Raw genomic sequence first — 19,923 nt, forward strand, 5'->3', positions numbered from 1 at the left:
CTGTTTTGGTACAGACTAGCCAATCTAATTATTTACATAATGTTGTCTGTATAATTCTGTGAGTTTAATTAGGACCTCCATTAAAGCAAATTGCTTAAGTTTAATTTGTGCAATGCCCCAGGCAGCATGAAATCAAATTAAAAATATTATAGATGCTTTTTGAATTATTTTGTACACATCTGCACAAAGTTAAGCCTGTAGTGTTTGGTACTTTTAGAAATGGAATCTTTATTACAGTTTTAAATATTGGATTTAACAATCAATTTTAAAAAAAAATACAGTCATACATCATAAAAACAGATTTTTTTTTAATGAAAATTTTTATGGGACTCTTTACAGGACTCCCATGATTCATTATTCCACTGCTTGTAGAGCCACCTTTAGCAGCAATAACTGAGCTTAACTAAGGTGAACTCTGAACACTGTAACTGAGTTTTGCTAGCATTTTGTTAGCATCCTATTTCCATGGGTTGAATTCTGGATGTGCAACTGCAACACCTCGACTCTTCTTTTTCAGCCATTCTGTTGCAGATGTATTGGTGTGCTTGGAATATTTTTCCTGTTGCATGGCCCAATTTGGCCTAAACCTTAGCTGCCACACAGATGATCTAGGAATTGATTCTCAAATACTTTGATATGCCGAGGATTGTTTTGTGATTGCAAAACAATCCCAAAGTTCTTGCAAGTTCTTGGGGTAAATTTACTAGAATGTAAATTCCTGGGAAGGGAGTGTTGTGTTAGCACACACACACACACCTCTGCTTTTATAGAGGTGGTCACACTTGCTGATGCCCAATTACTTGTAAATGCCTCTGAGTGCTACTTGTCCTAATTCCTATGGAAGCAGTAAGGGTGTACTTGATTTTTCGCAGTACTTCACATAATTGTCACGGTTCTGGGTCCGTCGGACCCAGTAGTTTGAGTTTTATTATGTTTTGGTTTTAGTTTGCATCAGGGATTGTTTTCTTGTTCTCTTGTAGTGTTGATTATGATGATGTTTATTATTTGAGTTTCATGTTTCTGTGGTGTTTAGGATTTGTTCTTCAGTTGTGTCTGCTTAGTATTTGTCTAGCTCCATGTGCCATCTTCTGTCTGTCTCTCTATGTCGAGTTTGTGTCTTAGTGTGATGGTTGCTTGTTCCTGTTTTATTGTGATGGTCTGCGTCTCATGTGAGTGTGTTCAGTTTTACCTTTGTCTCGTCTTGTTGATTATTCCCAGCTGTGTCCACCACCTGTGTGTAATTCCCCTGTGATTCTCTGTGTATTTAAGTCATGTCTGCCGTCATTGTAGTTGCTGGTCCGTCTGTGTATTCCACCCTGCGTCATCTGTGTGTTTCCCTGCTGTCAACCGCCAAGTGTTTCTGCTCATGTTCAGGTTCGTGTTCTGTAGTTAGTTTGTTCCCAGTCTAGTTAGTCATAGCTCCCTTTGCCGTTTGTATTTACTTTCATGCTCAATAAACCACCTTCACACCTTCACGACTGCCTGCGTTTGGATCCTCCTTCATTGCCTCCACACGGCTCACCTCACTCGCCGTGACAATAATCATGTGAAAATTTTCTTTTTCACACTGGTGTAAGTATTTTCAGGATAATTCCAAGTTGCTGTGGTGTTAAAGATGAGATGTGTATTTTGGTTTTTGGTAAACAAACAGCTAAGATGTAATATTATAATTCCCATAGCCTCCACTTTGTTATTTTCAATGAAATATACAGTATTTGTCCAGATATGATCAAACATGAGAAGTGTCGGGCTCATTTACTGGAGCGAGCAGAGCTTGCAGTTTTCACACAGATACAGTAATTCATGCACACAATGAAGACAGCAAAAAGTGACATATTTATTCAAAAACATCCGCTCCGACTTTATATGTGTCACATTTGATACCGCTCACATTTGTTCTCTCAGCACATCTCACTAAACAAACAAGTAAGAGATATTGGACACAGTGGCTGCTCATGCCACACCAAAGGGAGGTCTCACTCCTTCCTGCCTGTGCAATTGCCTTAGCTCAATGATTTATGAAAAGGAGAACCATCTGCACACAGATGGGACATAGATATAAATATTCTGACCAGTCAGAAGAAGGCCAGAGTACACTTGTATTAGCTCAGGTGATCTATAACTCAAAGGGAATTTGAACTATGCTGGATTCAAGTACAAAGAAAAGTCCACCAGTAAATGGTTGAAAAATAAAGGGAAAATGCAAAAAAACAAAAGTTCTGAACCATCAAGTTAATCAGTCATACTTAAGATGTAATTTTTAATATACCCTCAATCAAAACTGAGAAATAATTCTTAAGATTTTATTATGATTTTTCTTTATTTTCTTCAGGCTATTTGATTGTATGTGGTGGAAGTTGGGACAGTTTGTTTGTCATGGCAGTTGTTTACTACCAACACCTGATCCAGCCGGCAGATTGCTGGGCCAAAACGGCAGCAGATTATTTTCCCCCTGATGTTTCCCTGGCGAATTAGAGCCAATTTTATGTGATGAAAAACCCTTCGAAAGCAAGATGCTCATTACACTGTTTTATTGATTTTAACAGTAAAGTCAAGTAAGCTTAAACTGTAAATCAGCTAGCAAGACTTTACTGGACGATGCTGTCAGAAATCGATGGATCTATTGAATGTCTGATACAATCAGCTGAATCTGTTTGCATCTAGCACCAGTGAACTCAAACTGACACTAAGCTGTGACAGTGGTCAAAAGTATGCCTGGTACAGTCTCAAGGGAGGCAAAAGGAAAAGCTTTGGATTCTCATTAGAACAATGTTGACTATATATATATATATATATATATATATATATATATATATAATTTTTTTTCATAATTTGTCATGTGGATTCAGACTGAATTTTATTTGTGAATCACTGTCCTTTGATTAGTGGAGAGAGACTGACAGTGTGCTATGCCATCCATTGATTTTTACTTCCACCACACTGTGTCCTACATACTACATCCCACATTACATTGCACTCCTCTGAGACTGGGTGCAGCACGAAAAGCATGCAGCTGTCTATATATAGTCATCATTATTATGCAGCAATACCTGAGTATGAATAAAGCCTTTGTTCAAAGGTAAGTAACCTATAAAGCTGTCAATTTCTGAACACTCAACTGCATCATCTGACGCGCTCCTCTGCATATCTAGATCTGGTCAGATCATAATAAATTCTAGCCTAGGACTGCCACAAAGATGAAGTCAGTCATGTCTTCAGGGCTTCATTCTGCATGCCATACTACTGCTGCTGATTCTGCTGTTGCTGCTGCTGCTGACATTTTCTTTTCTACCAAAATTCCTTGTAATATGATCTTGGCAAAACTCCTTAACAAACAAAATGTAATTAACAAATTTTGAGTTCTCCAATAGCAATATAGTGTTACGCTATACATTTACTCTCACGTATATTGACAGGCTTAGAAACAGATGACATAATCAAAAGGAATGTTATCGGCATGAAAATCTAAGTGTCAAAAGGTTTTATTGGCATCTTATATAAATTACTAAAAACTATTTCAAAAGGACTTAAAGAAATCCCTATGATTCAGTAGAGTGTGACATACTCCTCTGCAATTAACATCAAAACCTGTAACATCCTAATTCAAATTAAAGACTAAATAAAAGTAGAATAACTGCAGAAAACCATCAAGTTATAACTATACATACTAAACAATGACACCATGAATCCACAGGAGGGCAGCAGATAGGTTTTACTAACTCAACAGTCCCTCACACTCCTGGAAGACTGATGATGTATTCTTGCCATCTTGTTCTCAGAAGCAGCGCTGCTGGACTGAAACAGACATGAGAAAGATCATTTCAAAATGACATCAAAAGCTTGGAAATGCTTTTAATCATAACCCTTTCCCATGTGGAAAAGTGACCCACCAACCTCAGCGTATATTAGGAATATTTAAACTGAGAGTCTGCTCACCGCAGCCTTAGAGCTCAGGATGTTTAAAAGCAAGGACACAAATGTAACGCTGAGCATGCTACACAAAGGTGCAGTGGAATTTATGCAATGTGAACTGACTGAGTAATAACACCTGTTTGGATATCCTTTATGTTCCAGAAGGTTACAGTGTACATTCAGGACCACTGAGACACCAACAACTGACCAGAGATAATGAGAACTCATAAATCATCTACGTTACATCTAGTTTTTAAGAACATACATTTCTCCAACTGGGTCTGCAGCCATGTTGACTATCATGTAATACAGAATGGACACATCTGGTGTCCAGATTGCCAAATATTTGGGAGCTATCTTGTGTATTTATTTTTCATGGTACACGTGAGCCTAATTAAGTTTAGTTGCATGACATCAAGAACAAAAAGTAAAAATGGATTCAGTGCCATATGTTTAGGAAAGAACCCCCAATAATAAAGTTAAATAACGTGCTTAACAGATTTCAGGGTTTTTTTTTAGCTACTTTTGAGTTTCACAGTTTGTGTCATGAGACATAAATATGAATAAATATATGTATTTTCATAGTGAATCTTATTTGTGTGCATGGTAGTGATTTTTCTGTTTGTAATACAACAGTTTTCACATATACTGACAACTAATAATGTTATTTTCTTATTACTATGAACTGAAATTGATTTAGCTTGACTAAAGCTTTACCTTAGGTATGACATTTGTTAGAAGGAGCTGTCCTAGCTGAAAGTTTTCTGGTGATCAACACACATTTCAGAACTCCCTCGGGTATTTTATTGAAGTATATATTTTTATTTAGAATTATAGACCTGGCAGTGTTCAGAAGTACAACCCAGTTTTCCCAAAACGTTGGATGTTTTCAGAAATCTGAATAAAAACAGAATGCAAACATTTGAAAACCATTTAAGCATCTTAACCCTTTAAGACCTACCATAGAACCAAGTTCGCCAGAGCTTATATTATATTTTTACATGCTGTGGAGCCATTTTTGGGAGCATTTCAAGTTACTATACATCAATACAACCATTATAGCCCAAACTTTAATAATATGTCTGCATTAGGTGCATAGTAATTACATAAATTGCAAAAAAGTGCAATAAACTACAAAAAAATTGAAAATCGTTTTTGTTTTTTTAACATATATTTCTAGTTAGAGAAATTTAAGAGGCTTATCCCTCAAAACTGTAAATACAAAAAAGTTACACAAACTAGTTTCCCAACACAGGAAATTTATTTTGAGTGTCTTCATAGTTTTATTTTTGAAATACACCAATTTTTATATACTGCAGGAAAAACGAAAATAAATATTATAGTGCAAATTTGCAAAATAACAGCATATGCATCAAAATAAACTATTTCCAGCAGTGCAATATGAGTCTTAAGCATCCCAGAAACGACACAGAAAGTCATAAAGTCAAACATAACTTTTTAAAACACATAACAAGTAAAACAAGCTCATAAGGCCCCGATCGTAAAAAACTACATTTCCGCAAAATGACGTCACTTCCGGTTTCGGGCAGGTCATGCGGTCATGTGATAGTTCGCGCTGATGGACGTAGGAAGTGTTACAAACAGCTGATGGATCGGCGAAGCGTGTTTCTGGAATATCATGTTTTTGTTGCTGCAAGTGATTTTTATGCAGTTTTTGCAAAGCTATATGTGGAAGGAAACTGTGACCTAGGACAAGCTGATGGCATAAGATGTAAGTACAACTCCTCCAGTTTCATATGCAAAAAAAATTATTGCGCTAGCTTACTTGGTTGCAGAGCTACCGGGATTTAAAAATAGTTACGCAAAACAGAGCGTGCCCGCTCCGATCGGCTGTAAAGGGTTAACTAATTAAAGATGGCAAAAACAGATTGCATCTAAGTTATATTTAATGGCAGCAAGTTGTTTCATGTTTACAACTGAGTTGCATCACTTCTTCTAAGAACACCCTGGAGACTGAGGAGAACAATTGTTGTCATGCTAAAAGTAAAATGTTTGCTATTGTTGCTTGATATGGGGTTTCAGCAGCTAAACAGTCCAGGGCCTTTTTCTGTTGTGTTTTATAATGTGCCAAATGCCAAAAAGGTCAAGATTGCAGGCAGGTCATTTTAACTTCAAGGCTCTTTAACTATGAACCAATTGTGTTGTAATACGTGCAGCATGTGTTTTGGCTTTGAGTTAAATGAGCAGCATCTTCCTTTGCCTGAATGAGCTTGCAGTAGTGGTACCAGTTCACAGGTTGCTGCAGGCTGGAGTGGCACTTCAGCTCATAGTCGATCTCTCAAGGAGCAGAGGAAGGACTGCTATCACCTGCTACAACAGTTCACTGGACAGGAAACTGAACAGGACTATGAAACACCACCTCAGTGAACTGACCAGTCTAGTGGTACGGAGGTGACAGAGGCTGCTGCTCAAGCTATCTTTCAAAACAGCAGCAAGGGGACTGTCCATTACCAAACTCCAGAGAGGATAGCATTGTTCTCTTACAGGGATGAAAAAATTAAATTAAAAAATGCTTAAATGATTGTGTAAATATACTTTGGCAGCTGTTACTGGGATTGCCTGCCTAAGTAAAGTCTTTATGTGGGAAACAATGTAAAATGAGCTTGGGCCTCAGTAAGGAAGATCTGCTGGGAAACTGCGTTCAGAAACAAAGGTTTTACTAAACCAGCGTTGTCATTTCTACCACATAAATGTATTTTTGTAATGAGGGAATGTCTGAGATCCCAAAAGTTGAAAGTCTTCTTCAACACGGGCTTTCAGCATTTTGCCTTGGTTAAGATGTTTCTCTGGCCATCCTTTTTTTTTAAAACAAAAAAACAAAAAACAAAACATATTGTTGGCATGAAACTGAAATAGGCATTTATTAACACTTTTCTACCATTCTAGAAATCTAGACGCCCCATCGGAAATTAAACTGCATACCCCCACTGTTCATGTACTTTGGTTCCTTTTGAATTTAGTACAAACCTTAACATGACACTCACTGCTTTGAAAAATAACCACATTTGCTCTACTATATGCCATTTCATGCCAAAAGCAATCCCTATTCTGAAATCACTCTTTTTAAAAATAATCCCCAATGATTTCCATCTAATGTGTTATACACTTAAAATTTGTGTGTGTGTGTGGGGGGGGGGGGGGTGAGCAGTACCCATAGTTACTACAGTGCTGAGGTACCAGGAAATGCAGAGGTTACTTTGAATCTGTATATACTTGATGCCTTTCTCCTGCCTCCATCAGGATGTGGATATGTATGTGTAAGTTTAGGGAAAGACAGTGTTATATCAAATAAACTACAGTTAACATGTGTTAGGGAATGAAAACTAACACTAGAAAAAAGTGTTGTAGGGCCAATATGACAATAAATTCCTTGGATACTGAGCAGGCATGAAAAGCAGACCAAGACCAACTTCTGAAACACAATATCCAAAACTGTCACTTGAGAATTGTTCACTAACATGGAACATGAAGCTTTTCCCAGTAGTCTAAAACATATTACAACATGATTGAAAGATAATTACAGAGAGACTCTCCAAATAACCGCAAAGGCACAGAGCTGCTATGAGGGAAAGTCTAGTTTTACATTTTAAGAAATCATTTCCAAGTTGGCCTCATACATTGTTGCTGCTGACAAAATGTTATCTTCTTTCTTTCTTTCTGTGAGGGGCTCTTTGGTGGGGAAAGAGAAAAAAATGACATTTTGTTGGCCATAAGTGTACAGCATTTAGTTCGTGTTTCTGCAACTGCAAGATGATAGTATAGAGAATTTCCTATAAAAAAGACACAGGCCTGCATTTTACTCACTTGGCAAAGGCGGAAGGTTTGATCGCATACAACATTTCAAAGACTAGAGTGTCACCTGATCCTCTGTGTGTGAATGTGTGTGCATGTGTGTGTGTGTGTGTGTGAGTGTGTGTGTGATGCATGCATGTTCGCATGGTAGTGGGAGGTCCTTAATGCCTTGGGGCAATAGTATAATAGGCACTAACCCACACCAGGGGCTAAAACCTTGCCAGCCCTTGCACAAACTGACCTGCATCAGCCATATTTGATTTCAAGGCTAATCTTTGAATTGATTAGCTGAAGACAGATATGAAAATAGGCCTGGTGAGAGGGCTGGGCTCTTCTGACATGCTTTAAACTTCTTGTCAGGCTTTTATGATGGCTGTAAAGGTCTTCATTGTTCAATATAAAAGTAATGCAAAAGGCAAACCCAAGGACTTGTTGGATCAAATATAGAGAGCTAAAATAGAGGAAAGGAAAACGGAGTTTGTAAAATGTTTTTTTGTGATTTTTTTTTCTGATTAATTTAGTCAACCAATAAAAGCAATTACATATGCTAATATGTTTTTGTAAAGTTAATTAATGCAATGAAAATGCAATTCCAATATGATTGAGTGAGCAGAGCTTATGGTCTTTGTAGAGCAGAGTGAAGAAGTGCAAAAATTGGAAAAAATGGAAATTGCATCTATTGTTGTTTACAAAGAAGTCTGTATCTATGACTGAGGAAATTGTGCTGAATTAAACAGTCAATTTACAACAAGTACATTTAATGTTGGGAAACATTCCAAGTCCATGACAGCAAATATTCGTAGAAAAATCGTGGTATATGTCACAGCAGACTCCTCTGTCAAACTGTGACTGAGTCAGTGTACCATCCTTCAGCACTAAACTGTTGGACAGTGGCCACTGAATCAGTGCCGGAGGGCATCAGTGGTGGGAGTTGAGCCAGCTCAGAGATATAGTGCCTTGTAGAGAGTAGCAGACAATATCACAAACCCCTATTGTAGCTTAGTATTACTTTGACTGACGTATATCTTCTGGCACTGAGATCTTTTAGAAATCAATGACCATCTTGACTAAATTCCACTGTGAAAGACAATCTATATACTGTGTGCTTATGCTTCATTGCATCATTTAGTTCATTTGTCTTTCTGCAGTCATTTCTTTGCTAAACAGACAAAAACATTTGAGTCATGGTCGCAAATTATTAATGCATAGTAATATGTCTAAGATTGTGGGTCAAGAGATTAAAAAAGAGGATAAGGAAATGATTAATGAAAGTTTGGTGACAAATATGCCATTTGAAATTGTCCAGATTTTCTTGGTTGTATTTTAAATCAGTTTCATATTTGTACCTTGATGGTGGCAAAAAAGTTAAAAAAAAAAAAAAATCATATAACATGTTAGTAACATCCATCCATCCATGTTTACTCAATTCAAGGTTGTGATATGACTGGAGGAGCTGAAGTAGAAGAAAGCAGTTGAAACCAGTGGGAAATGAGAAGGATATCAATTAAAAAATGTATTTGTAAGAAAAATATTCAGAAGTACCCGACTCACTGGACCCTCTACAGTTCGCATACCGCCACAACAGGTCCACTGATGATGCCATAGCCCTGACACTACATACTGCCCTGTCACACCTGGAGAAGAGAGACACGTATGTGAGAATGCTGTTTGTAGATTACAGCTCAGCATTCAATACCATCGTTCCCTCGAAGCTGGACAGGAAACTGCAGGATCTAGGACTGAGCAGCTCCCTCTGCAGCTGGATCCTTAGCTTCCTGTCTGACAGACGCCAAGTGGTCAGACTGGGCAGCATCACCTCATCCCCCATCACACTGAACACTGGTGCTCCACAGGGGTGTGTACTGAGCCCTCTCCTGTACTCACTCTACACCTACGACTGCACAGCCACTAACAACTCCAACATCATTGTGAAGTTTGTGGACAACACTACAGTGGTGGGTCTTATCACCAATGGTGATGAGACGGCCTATAGGGAGGAGGTCAGCACCCTGACCCACTGGTGTCAAGACAACCATCTCACCCTCAACGTCGCAAAGACAAAGGAGTTGATAGTGGACTTCCGGAGGTGCAGAGAAGTACACACCCCCATCACCATCAATGGCGCTGCTGTGGAGAGAGTGAGCAGCTTCCAGTTCCTTGGGGTACATCTGGCTGAGGATCTTACGTGGTCAGTACACACAAACAAAACAGTGAAGAAGGCGCAGCAGCGCCTCTTCTTTCTCAGGAGACTGAAAAGATTCGGCATGAACCCCCGCATCCTTAGGACCTTCTATCACTGTGCCATTGAGAGCATCCTCACTGGATGCATCACCACCTGGTATGGCAACAGCACCGCCTACAACTGCAAAGCTCTCCAGCGAGTAGTGCGGTGCTCTGAACGGATAATTGGAGGTGAGCTTCCCTCCCTCCAAGACATCTACAGGAAGTGGTGCCTGAGGAAAGCGGGGAGGATCATCAAGGACTCCAGTCACCCCAGCCATAAACTGTTCAGACTACTTCCATCAGGAAGGAGGTTCTGCAGCATCCGGTCCCGTACCAGCAGACTGAGAGACAGCTTCTTCCACCAGGCCATCAGACTGCTGAACACGTCATAGACACCTCACCTTCACTACTGGAACTTCAACATTATGCACTCCATACTGTACAGTAATGCCACTGTTTTGCACATGTGTCAACTCTGTATATTTTTATATATTTTATTTTATTGTTTACTCTATTTAATTTGTAAAATATGTGTACACACACACACACACACACACACACACACACACACACACACACACACACACACACACACACGTAGAAAAACATTTAGTATACACATCCAGAAATGCATATACTATTATATATTGTACATATATTTATTAGTTTCAGATGTAGCCATTCTTGTATTTTGCTTGTTTACGTTATTGTATTTTGCACAACTTTGTTGCTTGTGAAGCTCGCACACAAGAATTTCACTCACATGTACTGTACCAATGTACCTGCACATGTGATGTGACAATAAAAGTGATTTGATTTGATTTGAAGTAATATTCCCATCATTTGATGCCATTTGTAATTGCAAAAAATGAGTCACATTAATGAAAAAACAGAAGTAAATGTAGTTGAAGCAAAATAGATAAAGAAATAAAACTGTATATTGTTCTAAAGAGATCTCACAATAAGAGACAGGTTTTAAGCATATCTACAGTGTGACATTACATATTCTTCCCGCCTTAAGCGAAGCAACCAGCGAGAAAAATAATGAAACACCATCAGCACATCCGCATGACATCTGTGGCAAATGAGAACTCATCTGTCAGCAGTCAGCTCTCTCTGAGCGACACAACCTCCCACCAACAACACACACCAAACTCTTTCTAAACAAACACAAACAAGAGAGAATAGATCCCTCGATCATCATCACACAGCTGTAAACACAGATGTGCTCAGAGTCATGTCATTTAACAGAAACAGACATGGCTGAACAGGAAGTACAGTACAGCCCGAACACAACACATGCACACATGTGAGGACCTGGTGTAGACTATAAAAAGATATAAAGCCATTACATTTTAAATGAAGGGAAATTGTGGAGAGACTTTAAATTCCAGATGTTGTCACAGCTGGAATCATGGATTTAAGAACTATCGAGTAGCCAAGACAGCAAAGGCTCCAAAAGCTTGACGTGAAATTATATAGAACAGAGGATACATTTTTTGAATTCTTCTACTCTCAGAGAAATTTAATCCAATGCAGGAATGGTTCTTTCTGTCATAGACAACACAGCCATTGTCCTCTGAGGTTAGAGAGCCTTTCCTGAAAGACTGTCTGCCTGGTGGCCCCAGGCTAATCTGAGCTGGGCTGAGTGGAGGTCACAGGGCACATGCTTAGCCTGGTTTTGGCTGGTGGTCTGAGCACAGATCTTTCAGATCACTACTTAGGTCAGGTGGCTCAATTTGCTTGAGATAATCTGTAAAAAGCACTTAGGTACATTTTAAAAGATTCTTATTTTTAGCACGTGTGTTTCAGATTAAGTAGGCTACTGTGGGCTGTAATGTAGCCTATCCTTAAATTAACTGCGGCTACATTAACAATATATTTTAAGTTTTGGAACAGAGTGTATGACTAATTCTGGCTGAGAAAGATGACCTGCTCCTCATCTGACTCTGCTTTGTCTTTGTGGTAATCAAATCTGAATGTTTCATAGAATGAAGATTAAGCCCTCACTTCCTGCTCAGCTCAACAAAGTCAGCTGTCTGTTGAAATGCCGGGCCTGAGCTGATGTCGCTGATGAAGGCCAGATGTGGATTGCCTAAGCGCGCACACTTTCTTTCTTTGAAGAAATTGGGAGTTACTGTGATTCTTAACAAACCAACAGACTGACGGACTGTGGTCCACCATCAAATAATACTCTGGTTACTGGTAGTTCACACAGTGTTAGCCAAAACTAATTTAGGTTTGGAAGCGATCCACTATTTTAATGCCGCATGTGTATCAATACTTTTTTCCATTCCTGGGTTTAATTTCTTTACCAAGAACCTGTCTATCCTGGAGGATTATTGTAAGGTCACAAGGATACATCCAAGTTTATACCAGAACAGGGGATAAAGTGGGGCCCAAGTTATTACTCTTTTGTTTTCAACACTTCATGTATTTTATAATTGATTCATTTTTTTGTTATCAGAACGCATGTTGAAATAAATGTGGTTTTTTTAAACCACACAACCCCTTCACATTCCCATTGGAGCTACTGTAAACATGAGCTATAATACTTGTACTTTCATGTCCCATGCACACACTGAATAGCTTATCTCTAATAACACAGCAAATCGTTCCATGACTAGCCTGCATCCACTTATATAAGAACAGATCTGGATTCTCAAATCACGTTGATCAAAGGTAACGCAATAAATGTACAGTATATGTACAGTATATCCCATCCTGACCTTCAGAAAAGACCACAGTTACTGGAAGAAAGACTCTTTACCCTTAATAAAATGCAAACCGATCCCACATCTGGATATCACGGACTGGCCATGTGTTAGTGCCAAATTAAAATACTAACACAATGAGATTTTACAATATGTAACAATAAATGTCATTTAAAATGCTTTTTTCTTTCACTCCCACAACCTGTCTGGTAAGTACAGCACACAAAAATGTGTCCAAACTGCAAGGTCATGTCTAACCACTGGAAAAATTGAGCTGCCTAATAAAACAGTTACGTTTCGGTTACGTTTATTCCAGTCTTTTACACGAATTCCCAGCCATGTCTGAAGGTGTCCAAAAACCATGATGAACAGCAGAAGAGCCTGGTTTGGCATGAGTGACTAAATAGGTTTATATAAATGAGTTTCACATGATGTCAGTGGCAGGCCAGGTCCCAAATCCCCAAGGCCCAATAGCTCCAAAGCAGGAAGAAGCCACTCATCTAATAGGTCTCTCGGGGGTGTCTGGTCATGCATATACCCTAAAGTGAAGACGAATTGTATCGTCGATGGACGGCAAATTGGGCCCAAGTCATTATGTAGGACAGAAAAGCTACAAGGAGGCTCCTGTGCAAACATAGGAGAACCAGAAGGTTGCTTTTCAGATCACTGCCATGGCACTCCTAAAAATACCAGTGATGCCATGAAAAGTTTAGACCAATAATCAAAGCCAGAGTGTAATCCTAATGTAATATGGTGAGCAGATTTTGCTTCCATATGTTCTCATTGGATCCAGATGTGTAAGAGTGGTAGTAACATAAATAGGTACACGGTGAAGTGCTTATTTAAATGAAAAAAAAAAAAGGATTATTATCTAACTTAAAAGAAAAAAAAATAAAGCGTAGACTATCCAGTGACTTTGTCGAATTTGTTGGGGTCAGATGGGAAAGAAAGGTCACACAGATCCAAACACTCACTGCCACATCTGTACTTTTTCCACACCTGGATTAGTTTACACTATCTCACCTTTAAGCACAAATTTCTTCTTGAAACATTAGCACTATTTGCTCACACTCTCTCTGTGTTTGAAACATTCTGTAACTTTATATCATTTCAATATAAGGGCTGCTGTTAACAATTACATCAGCTTAAAGAAGAAAATTTGAACAAATTTAGCTTCTGGGAGAAAATAAGCACTGGCAGTGACTTGATGAAGAAATGTAATAGACTAAATTAACATACTAAATATAATCAAAGTGTTTTTCATCTATTTTGTAAGACAAAATAATTATCTATTCCAGCATTAGAGTTCAAAAGTTCAGTAAAACAGAGAGCAATCTTAGCCAAATTAACACATCTGCAATGGAAAACTATTAATTGCAAAGAAAATAATAACATCTGTCTCTAAGTAACATCTGCTATCTCACTTTAAAATAAGAAGAACATTACAAAACTAAACTGGCTGAGACGATACTTGTGGGAAATTTTGAGAAGACAGATTTTATTTTTTATACTAGATCATAATCAGAGGATGACTCCTCTGCAGCTACATAATGAGATACAGACCAACTGTGAAGCTTCCAGAGCAGGATGTTTAATTCTTCTTAATTTGGTTCTAAAACAATTTCAGCTTGGATAGAAAAACAGAAGTGAGCTACTGTAGCTGCCAAAAGAGACTTGTAAATGGCGGTTTGTTGTAACAAATTAGCAAATGGAAAACAGTTAGGAAAAATATGGAAAAATACTAGTGGCAACATGCTCACAATAACGATTCTAAAATGCTGATGTTTAGCCCATTTTATTTAATAATTGCAAACCTAGAAAAGAGAGAGAGAGTGAGATTCAAGTTGAATATTGGTGATATTACAGTTGGAGTGGAAGGATCAACAAACTCTTGCTTATTTCACCTCCTAAATCAGATGCATTTAGCTTGCTTTTCCCTGGTCACCTGCAGTGGATTTATGCCTTAAGAGGGTCACGGCTGGAGGACAACTGAATTGGCTTGTTTCAGTCACAGCATTGTACATTAGTTGCTACAGAAGCTTTGAAAAACCCCATCAAACACACGGGACATGTGTTAACCATGTTTATGGTTGGTCCTTTTATTTTGACCCTGCCACAAAGGCAGTAGTTACTATAGACACGTCTTGATGCTCAATCTTCCAGCCAAAGAAATCCTAGAAAGCGGATTCTGTTCATCTGGACATTGTGTTTTCAGTGGAAGAGAAGTTTCATCGCCCACCCAAGTGACTTCTTCAAGTTTGCCCAAACTTATAAACAATACATTTGCATAATTACTGAAACTGGCACCGTTGGCTAAAATCTCTTATTGGTGAAATCAGTTTTATGATCAATAGTATGCAAATTGTCAAATGCAGTAGTCTTAAGGGATCATCAAGTTCAAGAAATAAAACAGTAATTTGGATACCCTTAGTTATGGTTGTAGACATATTTCAATCTGTACTGGACTAGTAACTGACAAACTGACAACTGAATGTGAGCTATTATACTTAAACACACAGTACAGAGAATTATGAACCATTAGAGGATGAGAGAAGCAGGCACTAGGACCTGAAGCACTGGCGAGTCACACAGAGCTTGCAGCCTCTGAGAGCTTCTCACTTACTTTCAGAACAATTTTCAAACAAGTGCAAGACTCGGAAAAGACTGTGTGGGATAATTCACAGAAGAGTTTGCTCTTTGCCCTCTTGGCTTTCTCTGGAGTTGGACACAAACTGGAATATATTTCAGTAAGCGTGGGGAGTCGTACGACAGTGAGAGAAACTAGAGCTTTTTTCAGGTAGAGAACTACTTTATCATCATCTACATTGCATGGAACTACTATAGCCTCAAGGTAGATCACATACATTCACTTGTATTTTTATTTTTATTTTTATTTTTATTTTTATTTTTATTCCTATTTATTATATTTATCCCCTTCGTATATTTTATTTATATTGTCTCTGTATTTATATATATGTGTGTGTGTATAACTCTGTAACTTCTGTCGGTGCTGTGCTTTTTGGAAATCGAATTTCCCAGAGGAACCCACCCGAGGGATTAATAAAGTTCTATCTAATCTAATCTAATCTAATCTACATACAAGTAGTCTAGTGTGTAATGTATAATTTCTAATCAATTTACAAACAAAGGAAATTTGTAGAATTGTGAAGATTGTTCTTGTTAGTGTGGAGAACAGGTATTGCACAAGATAAACTTTTACATGCAGCCCAAGACGATTTTAATATTTCCTGTTTCTCTATTTTACTGTAAATGCCTGCTGAAGATTCCTAGAAAAGGGGTTTAGTGTTGAAGTTTAACAGGGAGCTGATCATCTACTTCATCTCCTCAGATACTGTTGAGGCTTAGCCTCATCAGGTTACAACAGCAGCGGTCAGACCTGCACTCGTCTCCTTGGGCTAGGTAATGTTCTCAAAGCATTCCTGCAGACTTTGTGTATTTGCATGGTATGTTGGACTGGAAACAAGAAGCTAGCTGCAGGGTAGTTTTCTCAAATTATGTATACCACAGAGTTAAGACAAATTATTGCATTCTTGGCATAATAGCAGGTGATTAAACTGGAGACAACTCGCTATGCTTTTTAGATAAAATTTGCTTTTAGAAATCTAACCAAAACTAACATATGATTCATTTTGGACCTATTAAAGAACTCATTTCCCTTCCTCTATTGAACCCATTCCTGAGAAATTCACTCAGACTTTGGTGGAGCGTTGAACATCTTCCAAGTATAGTGAGTTTCCTAACAGAACTAAATGAGCTAAATAATACATAGAGGAACAGAGCAGTTGGTCTACTGTTATCAGCTGACATGAAAACCAAAATGCATACAAAAAGACGTCTTTTCACTCAAACAGTGGGAGCAGTAGGGAGTTTACATGGGTAAGCAGCTATGAAATTAGAGGCTGTTTTCTTAAGAGGAGTTTGGTCTCACTGATTAACTGATTTGCATTTTGATGTGAAAAGGTCAGCAAATAAAAACAGATGAATTTTTCTCAAGCTCTCGCTGCATTGCCAAATGCTCATTTTCTATCACTGGAAGATCATTTTCAATTTTACACTCCATCATCTGGAGCAGATGTAGTCTTCTAGTCTTTTGGAGTGTCTTTGGAGAAGCAGCAGGAGTTGATTCAAATAGTGTAGTTGAGTCAATAAGGCTTTTAAAGAGAACTTGTTGCTGTGTTTTCTGACGTAGGACAATGAGCAATGACCACAAGTGTGCTTGTGGATAAAATAGCACTGACTATACCAAAAATAAAAATAAAAATTACCATGCAGCTCTTTGACTGAGTTTTTCTACTTTTAAAGCAAGTAAAAATAAAAAGTCCAAGCTTTCTTGAACTTCACTCATGCTAAGGAACAGCATATTGTTAAGTATGCCAATTATGTGCTTTTTTTAATTCATAAAAATTGGATGGATGGAAGGAATGTATTTCATCACATCTTTAATTTATTTACTATTGTGTCTGAACTTTTAACCTAATGTGCTAATCAAGGTGACAGGACCTGATAAGGTACTTTCCCAGAAAAGAAGGTTGCACAGACTCTCTAGATGTTTTCGTAACGCTTCCAGATTTAGTCTGCACGTAATGAATACTTTCATCTCTGAATCATCAGTTGAATATTTTTTTTCCCCATCAGTCGATCAGTTGTTTGTGTGATAAAATGGAAAACATGTCTATCACAGGCTGCAAGACGGAATGTGACATCTGTGAATTGCTTTTTAGCACAGCAGCTGTATATCCACATTGCTGAGCAATCTGTTCCACAGGTGGATGGACAGAATCTGGCAGTCCAGATTTAAATTCTTCAGACAGGTTACAGATGCTTTATGGCCCATTGGAGTAGAACCAGTGTGTGAAGGTTTCTATTCATTTTTGAAAAAAAAAAAAAAAAAAAAAAAAAACCCAGAAAATAAATAAAAATCTCTGTCAAGACCACCTACTTATACCTTAATCTAGAAGAACAGAAAGTGAAACAAATGGCGTCTACAGTAGAGATGTGGTGAAAACATACAGCTGCATTCTGGATTACTGTCATCTTGAATTTTGTTATGATTCAGCTTTTCTTTAGATTGACAGGTACTTGTCTGGTTCTTCTCAGCTCTCTGTATGGTTGCCAATTAAATGAAGTCCAGTCCTAGCTTGTTGATGACAAAAAAGAATTCCTGGAACTTGCATGTATGTCTGAAACACCAGTTTCATATCAAATACACAAGCGTGAGTAGTTTGTGCCAAATAATTGGAAGCATGGTGTACAACAGATGTTGCTACAAAGCAGCTCCCTGGGAAGCTGTGCACTACATCTGAATGTACACAGTTGCAATGGTAATATCCTTTGATATTTTGCTGCCATGCAAAAACAAATAACACACACAAGTCCAAAAGCACAAGATATATAAAAACGGCTTCTATTCTATCAATACCAAGTTTAACATTGACTCTGAACAATAACCAATTTGGTGCCAAGCTCAATTCAAAGTTCACATTTCAGTTTACTTTGGAAACTCTCAGTACTTTTGGGCATTGTTGCTATCTTCTTTAGTAATACTTCATACTTTATATTTTAGCATATAATCTTTTTGGAATTCTTTACTTTGTTCGTGACACACTCAGCAACTGAAGCAGGCTTTATAAAGCAGAGGGCTCAAATCAGTAAAGCTTGTCTCTGGATGATGTGCAGTTACATGTATATGGCTACAGCTTTGTCAACTTTGACTTTAATTATAGTGGAATGGAAGTAAACTTTACAGACAGTTTTATACTGAGCAGTTTTTTAGAATATAAGTAGTGATGCTACCTTTATACTATTTTCACCCTTGTTCATTAACATTGTATATGACCTTGTTAAAATACACAAAACACATATTTCCAGAATCCTCCTCTTCTTCTATCCTCAAAAAGAGCATGACAGTAATTGTCTACAGCAACGGAAGCCTCCATTACTCCGCCCCTCACTGGCATCAACCTGATTGGCAACCTTTCATATATAATTGCATCAGCATCCATCCTTCTATGCAGACATGTCTCATCATCTTTTATAGCCTCGGGCACTGTTCAAGGAGCGCGGTACCACTTACAAAGCACAGAAAAACAGGGGGTACCGTTAAAACCTTCTGCTGTACAACTGCAGACAATTATTTCTCTTAATTACTCAGCAGGAGCTCCTCAGTTTGATATCACATTGAGAACATGAAGTTCACTATAGTTAGAGGAAGTGCATTAACATGGCACATAAAAACAAGAGCTGTCTGGGACTGTATGTCTTTGCCAAGTTTGAAAAATTCCAATATGAATGAATTGACTAACTGGATCCAGAAGGATAACTGGATATCCATTAGGTGTGCAATGTTTTTTGTTTCGGATTCGTAAAGATGCAAATTTGTCCAGTTGTGTTCTCTCTTGCAATTGTAAATAGCTTCTCCAAAATATTCCTAAAAGTTAAATTTCCTAAAAGTTCAGAACTTCCAAGTTGGGCAAAGCCCCACCTCTATTCATGTTTTTATGGAAATCCTTACATAACTTCCGCGTGAACCTACTATCAAACAGCAAATGGAAAACAGATAAACCAAGCCAGTCACACACTGGGTGTTAACAAAGTAAAACTATATATGTGTGGATTTGAGCAGCAGCTAAAACAGGCCTGTGCCTGTGATTAAGCTGTATTGCCTCTCTCCAGTGAAGTGCCCTTGCAAGCAGGAGTGCCTCATCATCTGAGAGCACAAGTTTCAATAAAGCCACACACACACAGTGTGTGAACTGTGATTCATTCTCCTTATCCAGCACAGCAACTACAAGTCAACTCCATAACCCATCGGTAACATCAGCTCTTTCATTTAGAGCCTACTCTAAATTGACAGCGAAAGAGAAATAATGCTCTTTTGTCTTTCAGTGTCAATTACTTCAGCATGTTTTCAGAATATTTAGTTATTTATTTAAAAAATCTTTCAAATCAAAATTGATGCTGATGATTACCATTTTCCACTATCCGCCAAAGTGCCAAACTACTAACACAGATAAATAAGCTTGTCCCGTGTGTATTCACTGACTGGAACCGCTGCTTTTCCATGCTTGTATTTTGCCTGAGTCATCAGGTATGGACTAATTGTGTGAAGGAAAATTCCTTTTGATTCGAGCCAGTAAAAACACACAAAGCAAAAGCCCAGAAGACCACTAAAAGAGACCACATACAAACAGTCAAATTTGCTTGAAAAATAAACCGTTAAATACAGCAACATGCGTGCATT

The 19,923-nt window shown here is 38.1% G+C and overlaps 2 protein-coding genes across 4 annotated transcripts in view; both read left to right on the forward strand.

The window, feature by feature from the left end:
- The window catches only part of LOC146670440 (N-acetyltransferase 8-like), an 850,360-nt gene that overhangs the window by 96,693 nt on the left and 733,744 nt on the right, over positions 1-19,923 (forward strand). The window lies entirely within an intron of this gene.
- Positions 15,318-19,923, forward strand: part of ngfb (nerve growth factor b (beta polypeptide)) — a 31,094-nt gene continuing 26,488 nt past the window's right edge. Inside the window, exons 1-2 of one of the 3 annotated variants that reach the window (XM_085407419.1) lie at positions 15,318-15,513; positions 16,012-16,082. The gene's annotated coding sequence lies outside the window, so the exon portion shown is untranslated. The remainder of the gene's footprint in view (positions 15,514-16,011; positions 16,083-19,923) is intronic. The other 2 variants (XM_085407418.1, XM_085407420.1) reach the window with 2 other exon arrangements.

This window comes from Rhamphochromis longiceps, linkage group LG5 (genome assembly GCF_057381845.1).
Source record: "Rhamphochromis longiceps isolate RC_006_pf linkage group LG5, R_longiceps_female_GT1.1, whole genome shotgun sequence".
NCBI classification, from domain to species: Eukaryota; Metazoa; Chordata; class Actinopteri; order Cichliformes; family Cichlidae; genus Rhamphochromis; species Rhamphochromis longiceps.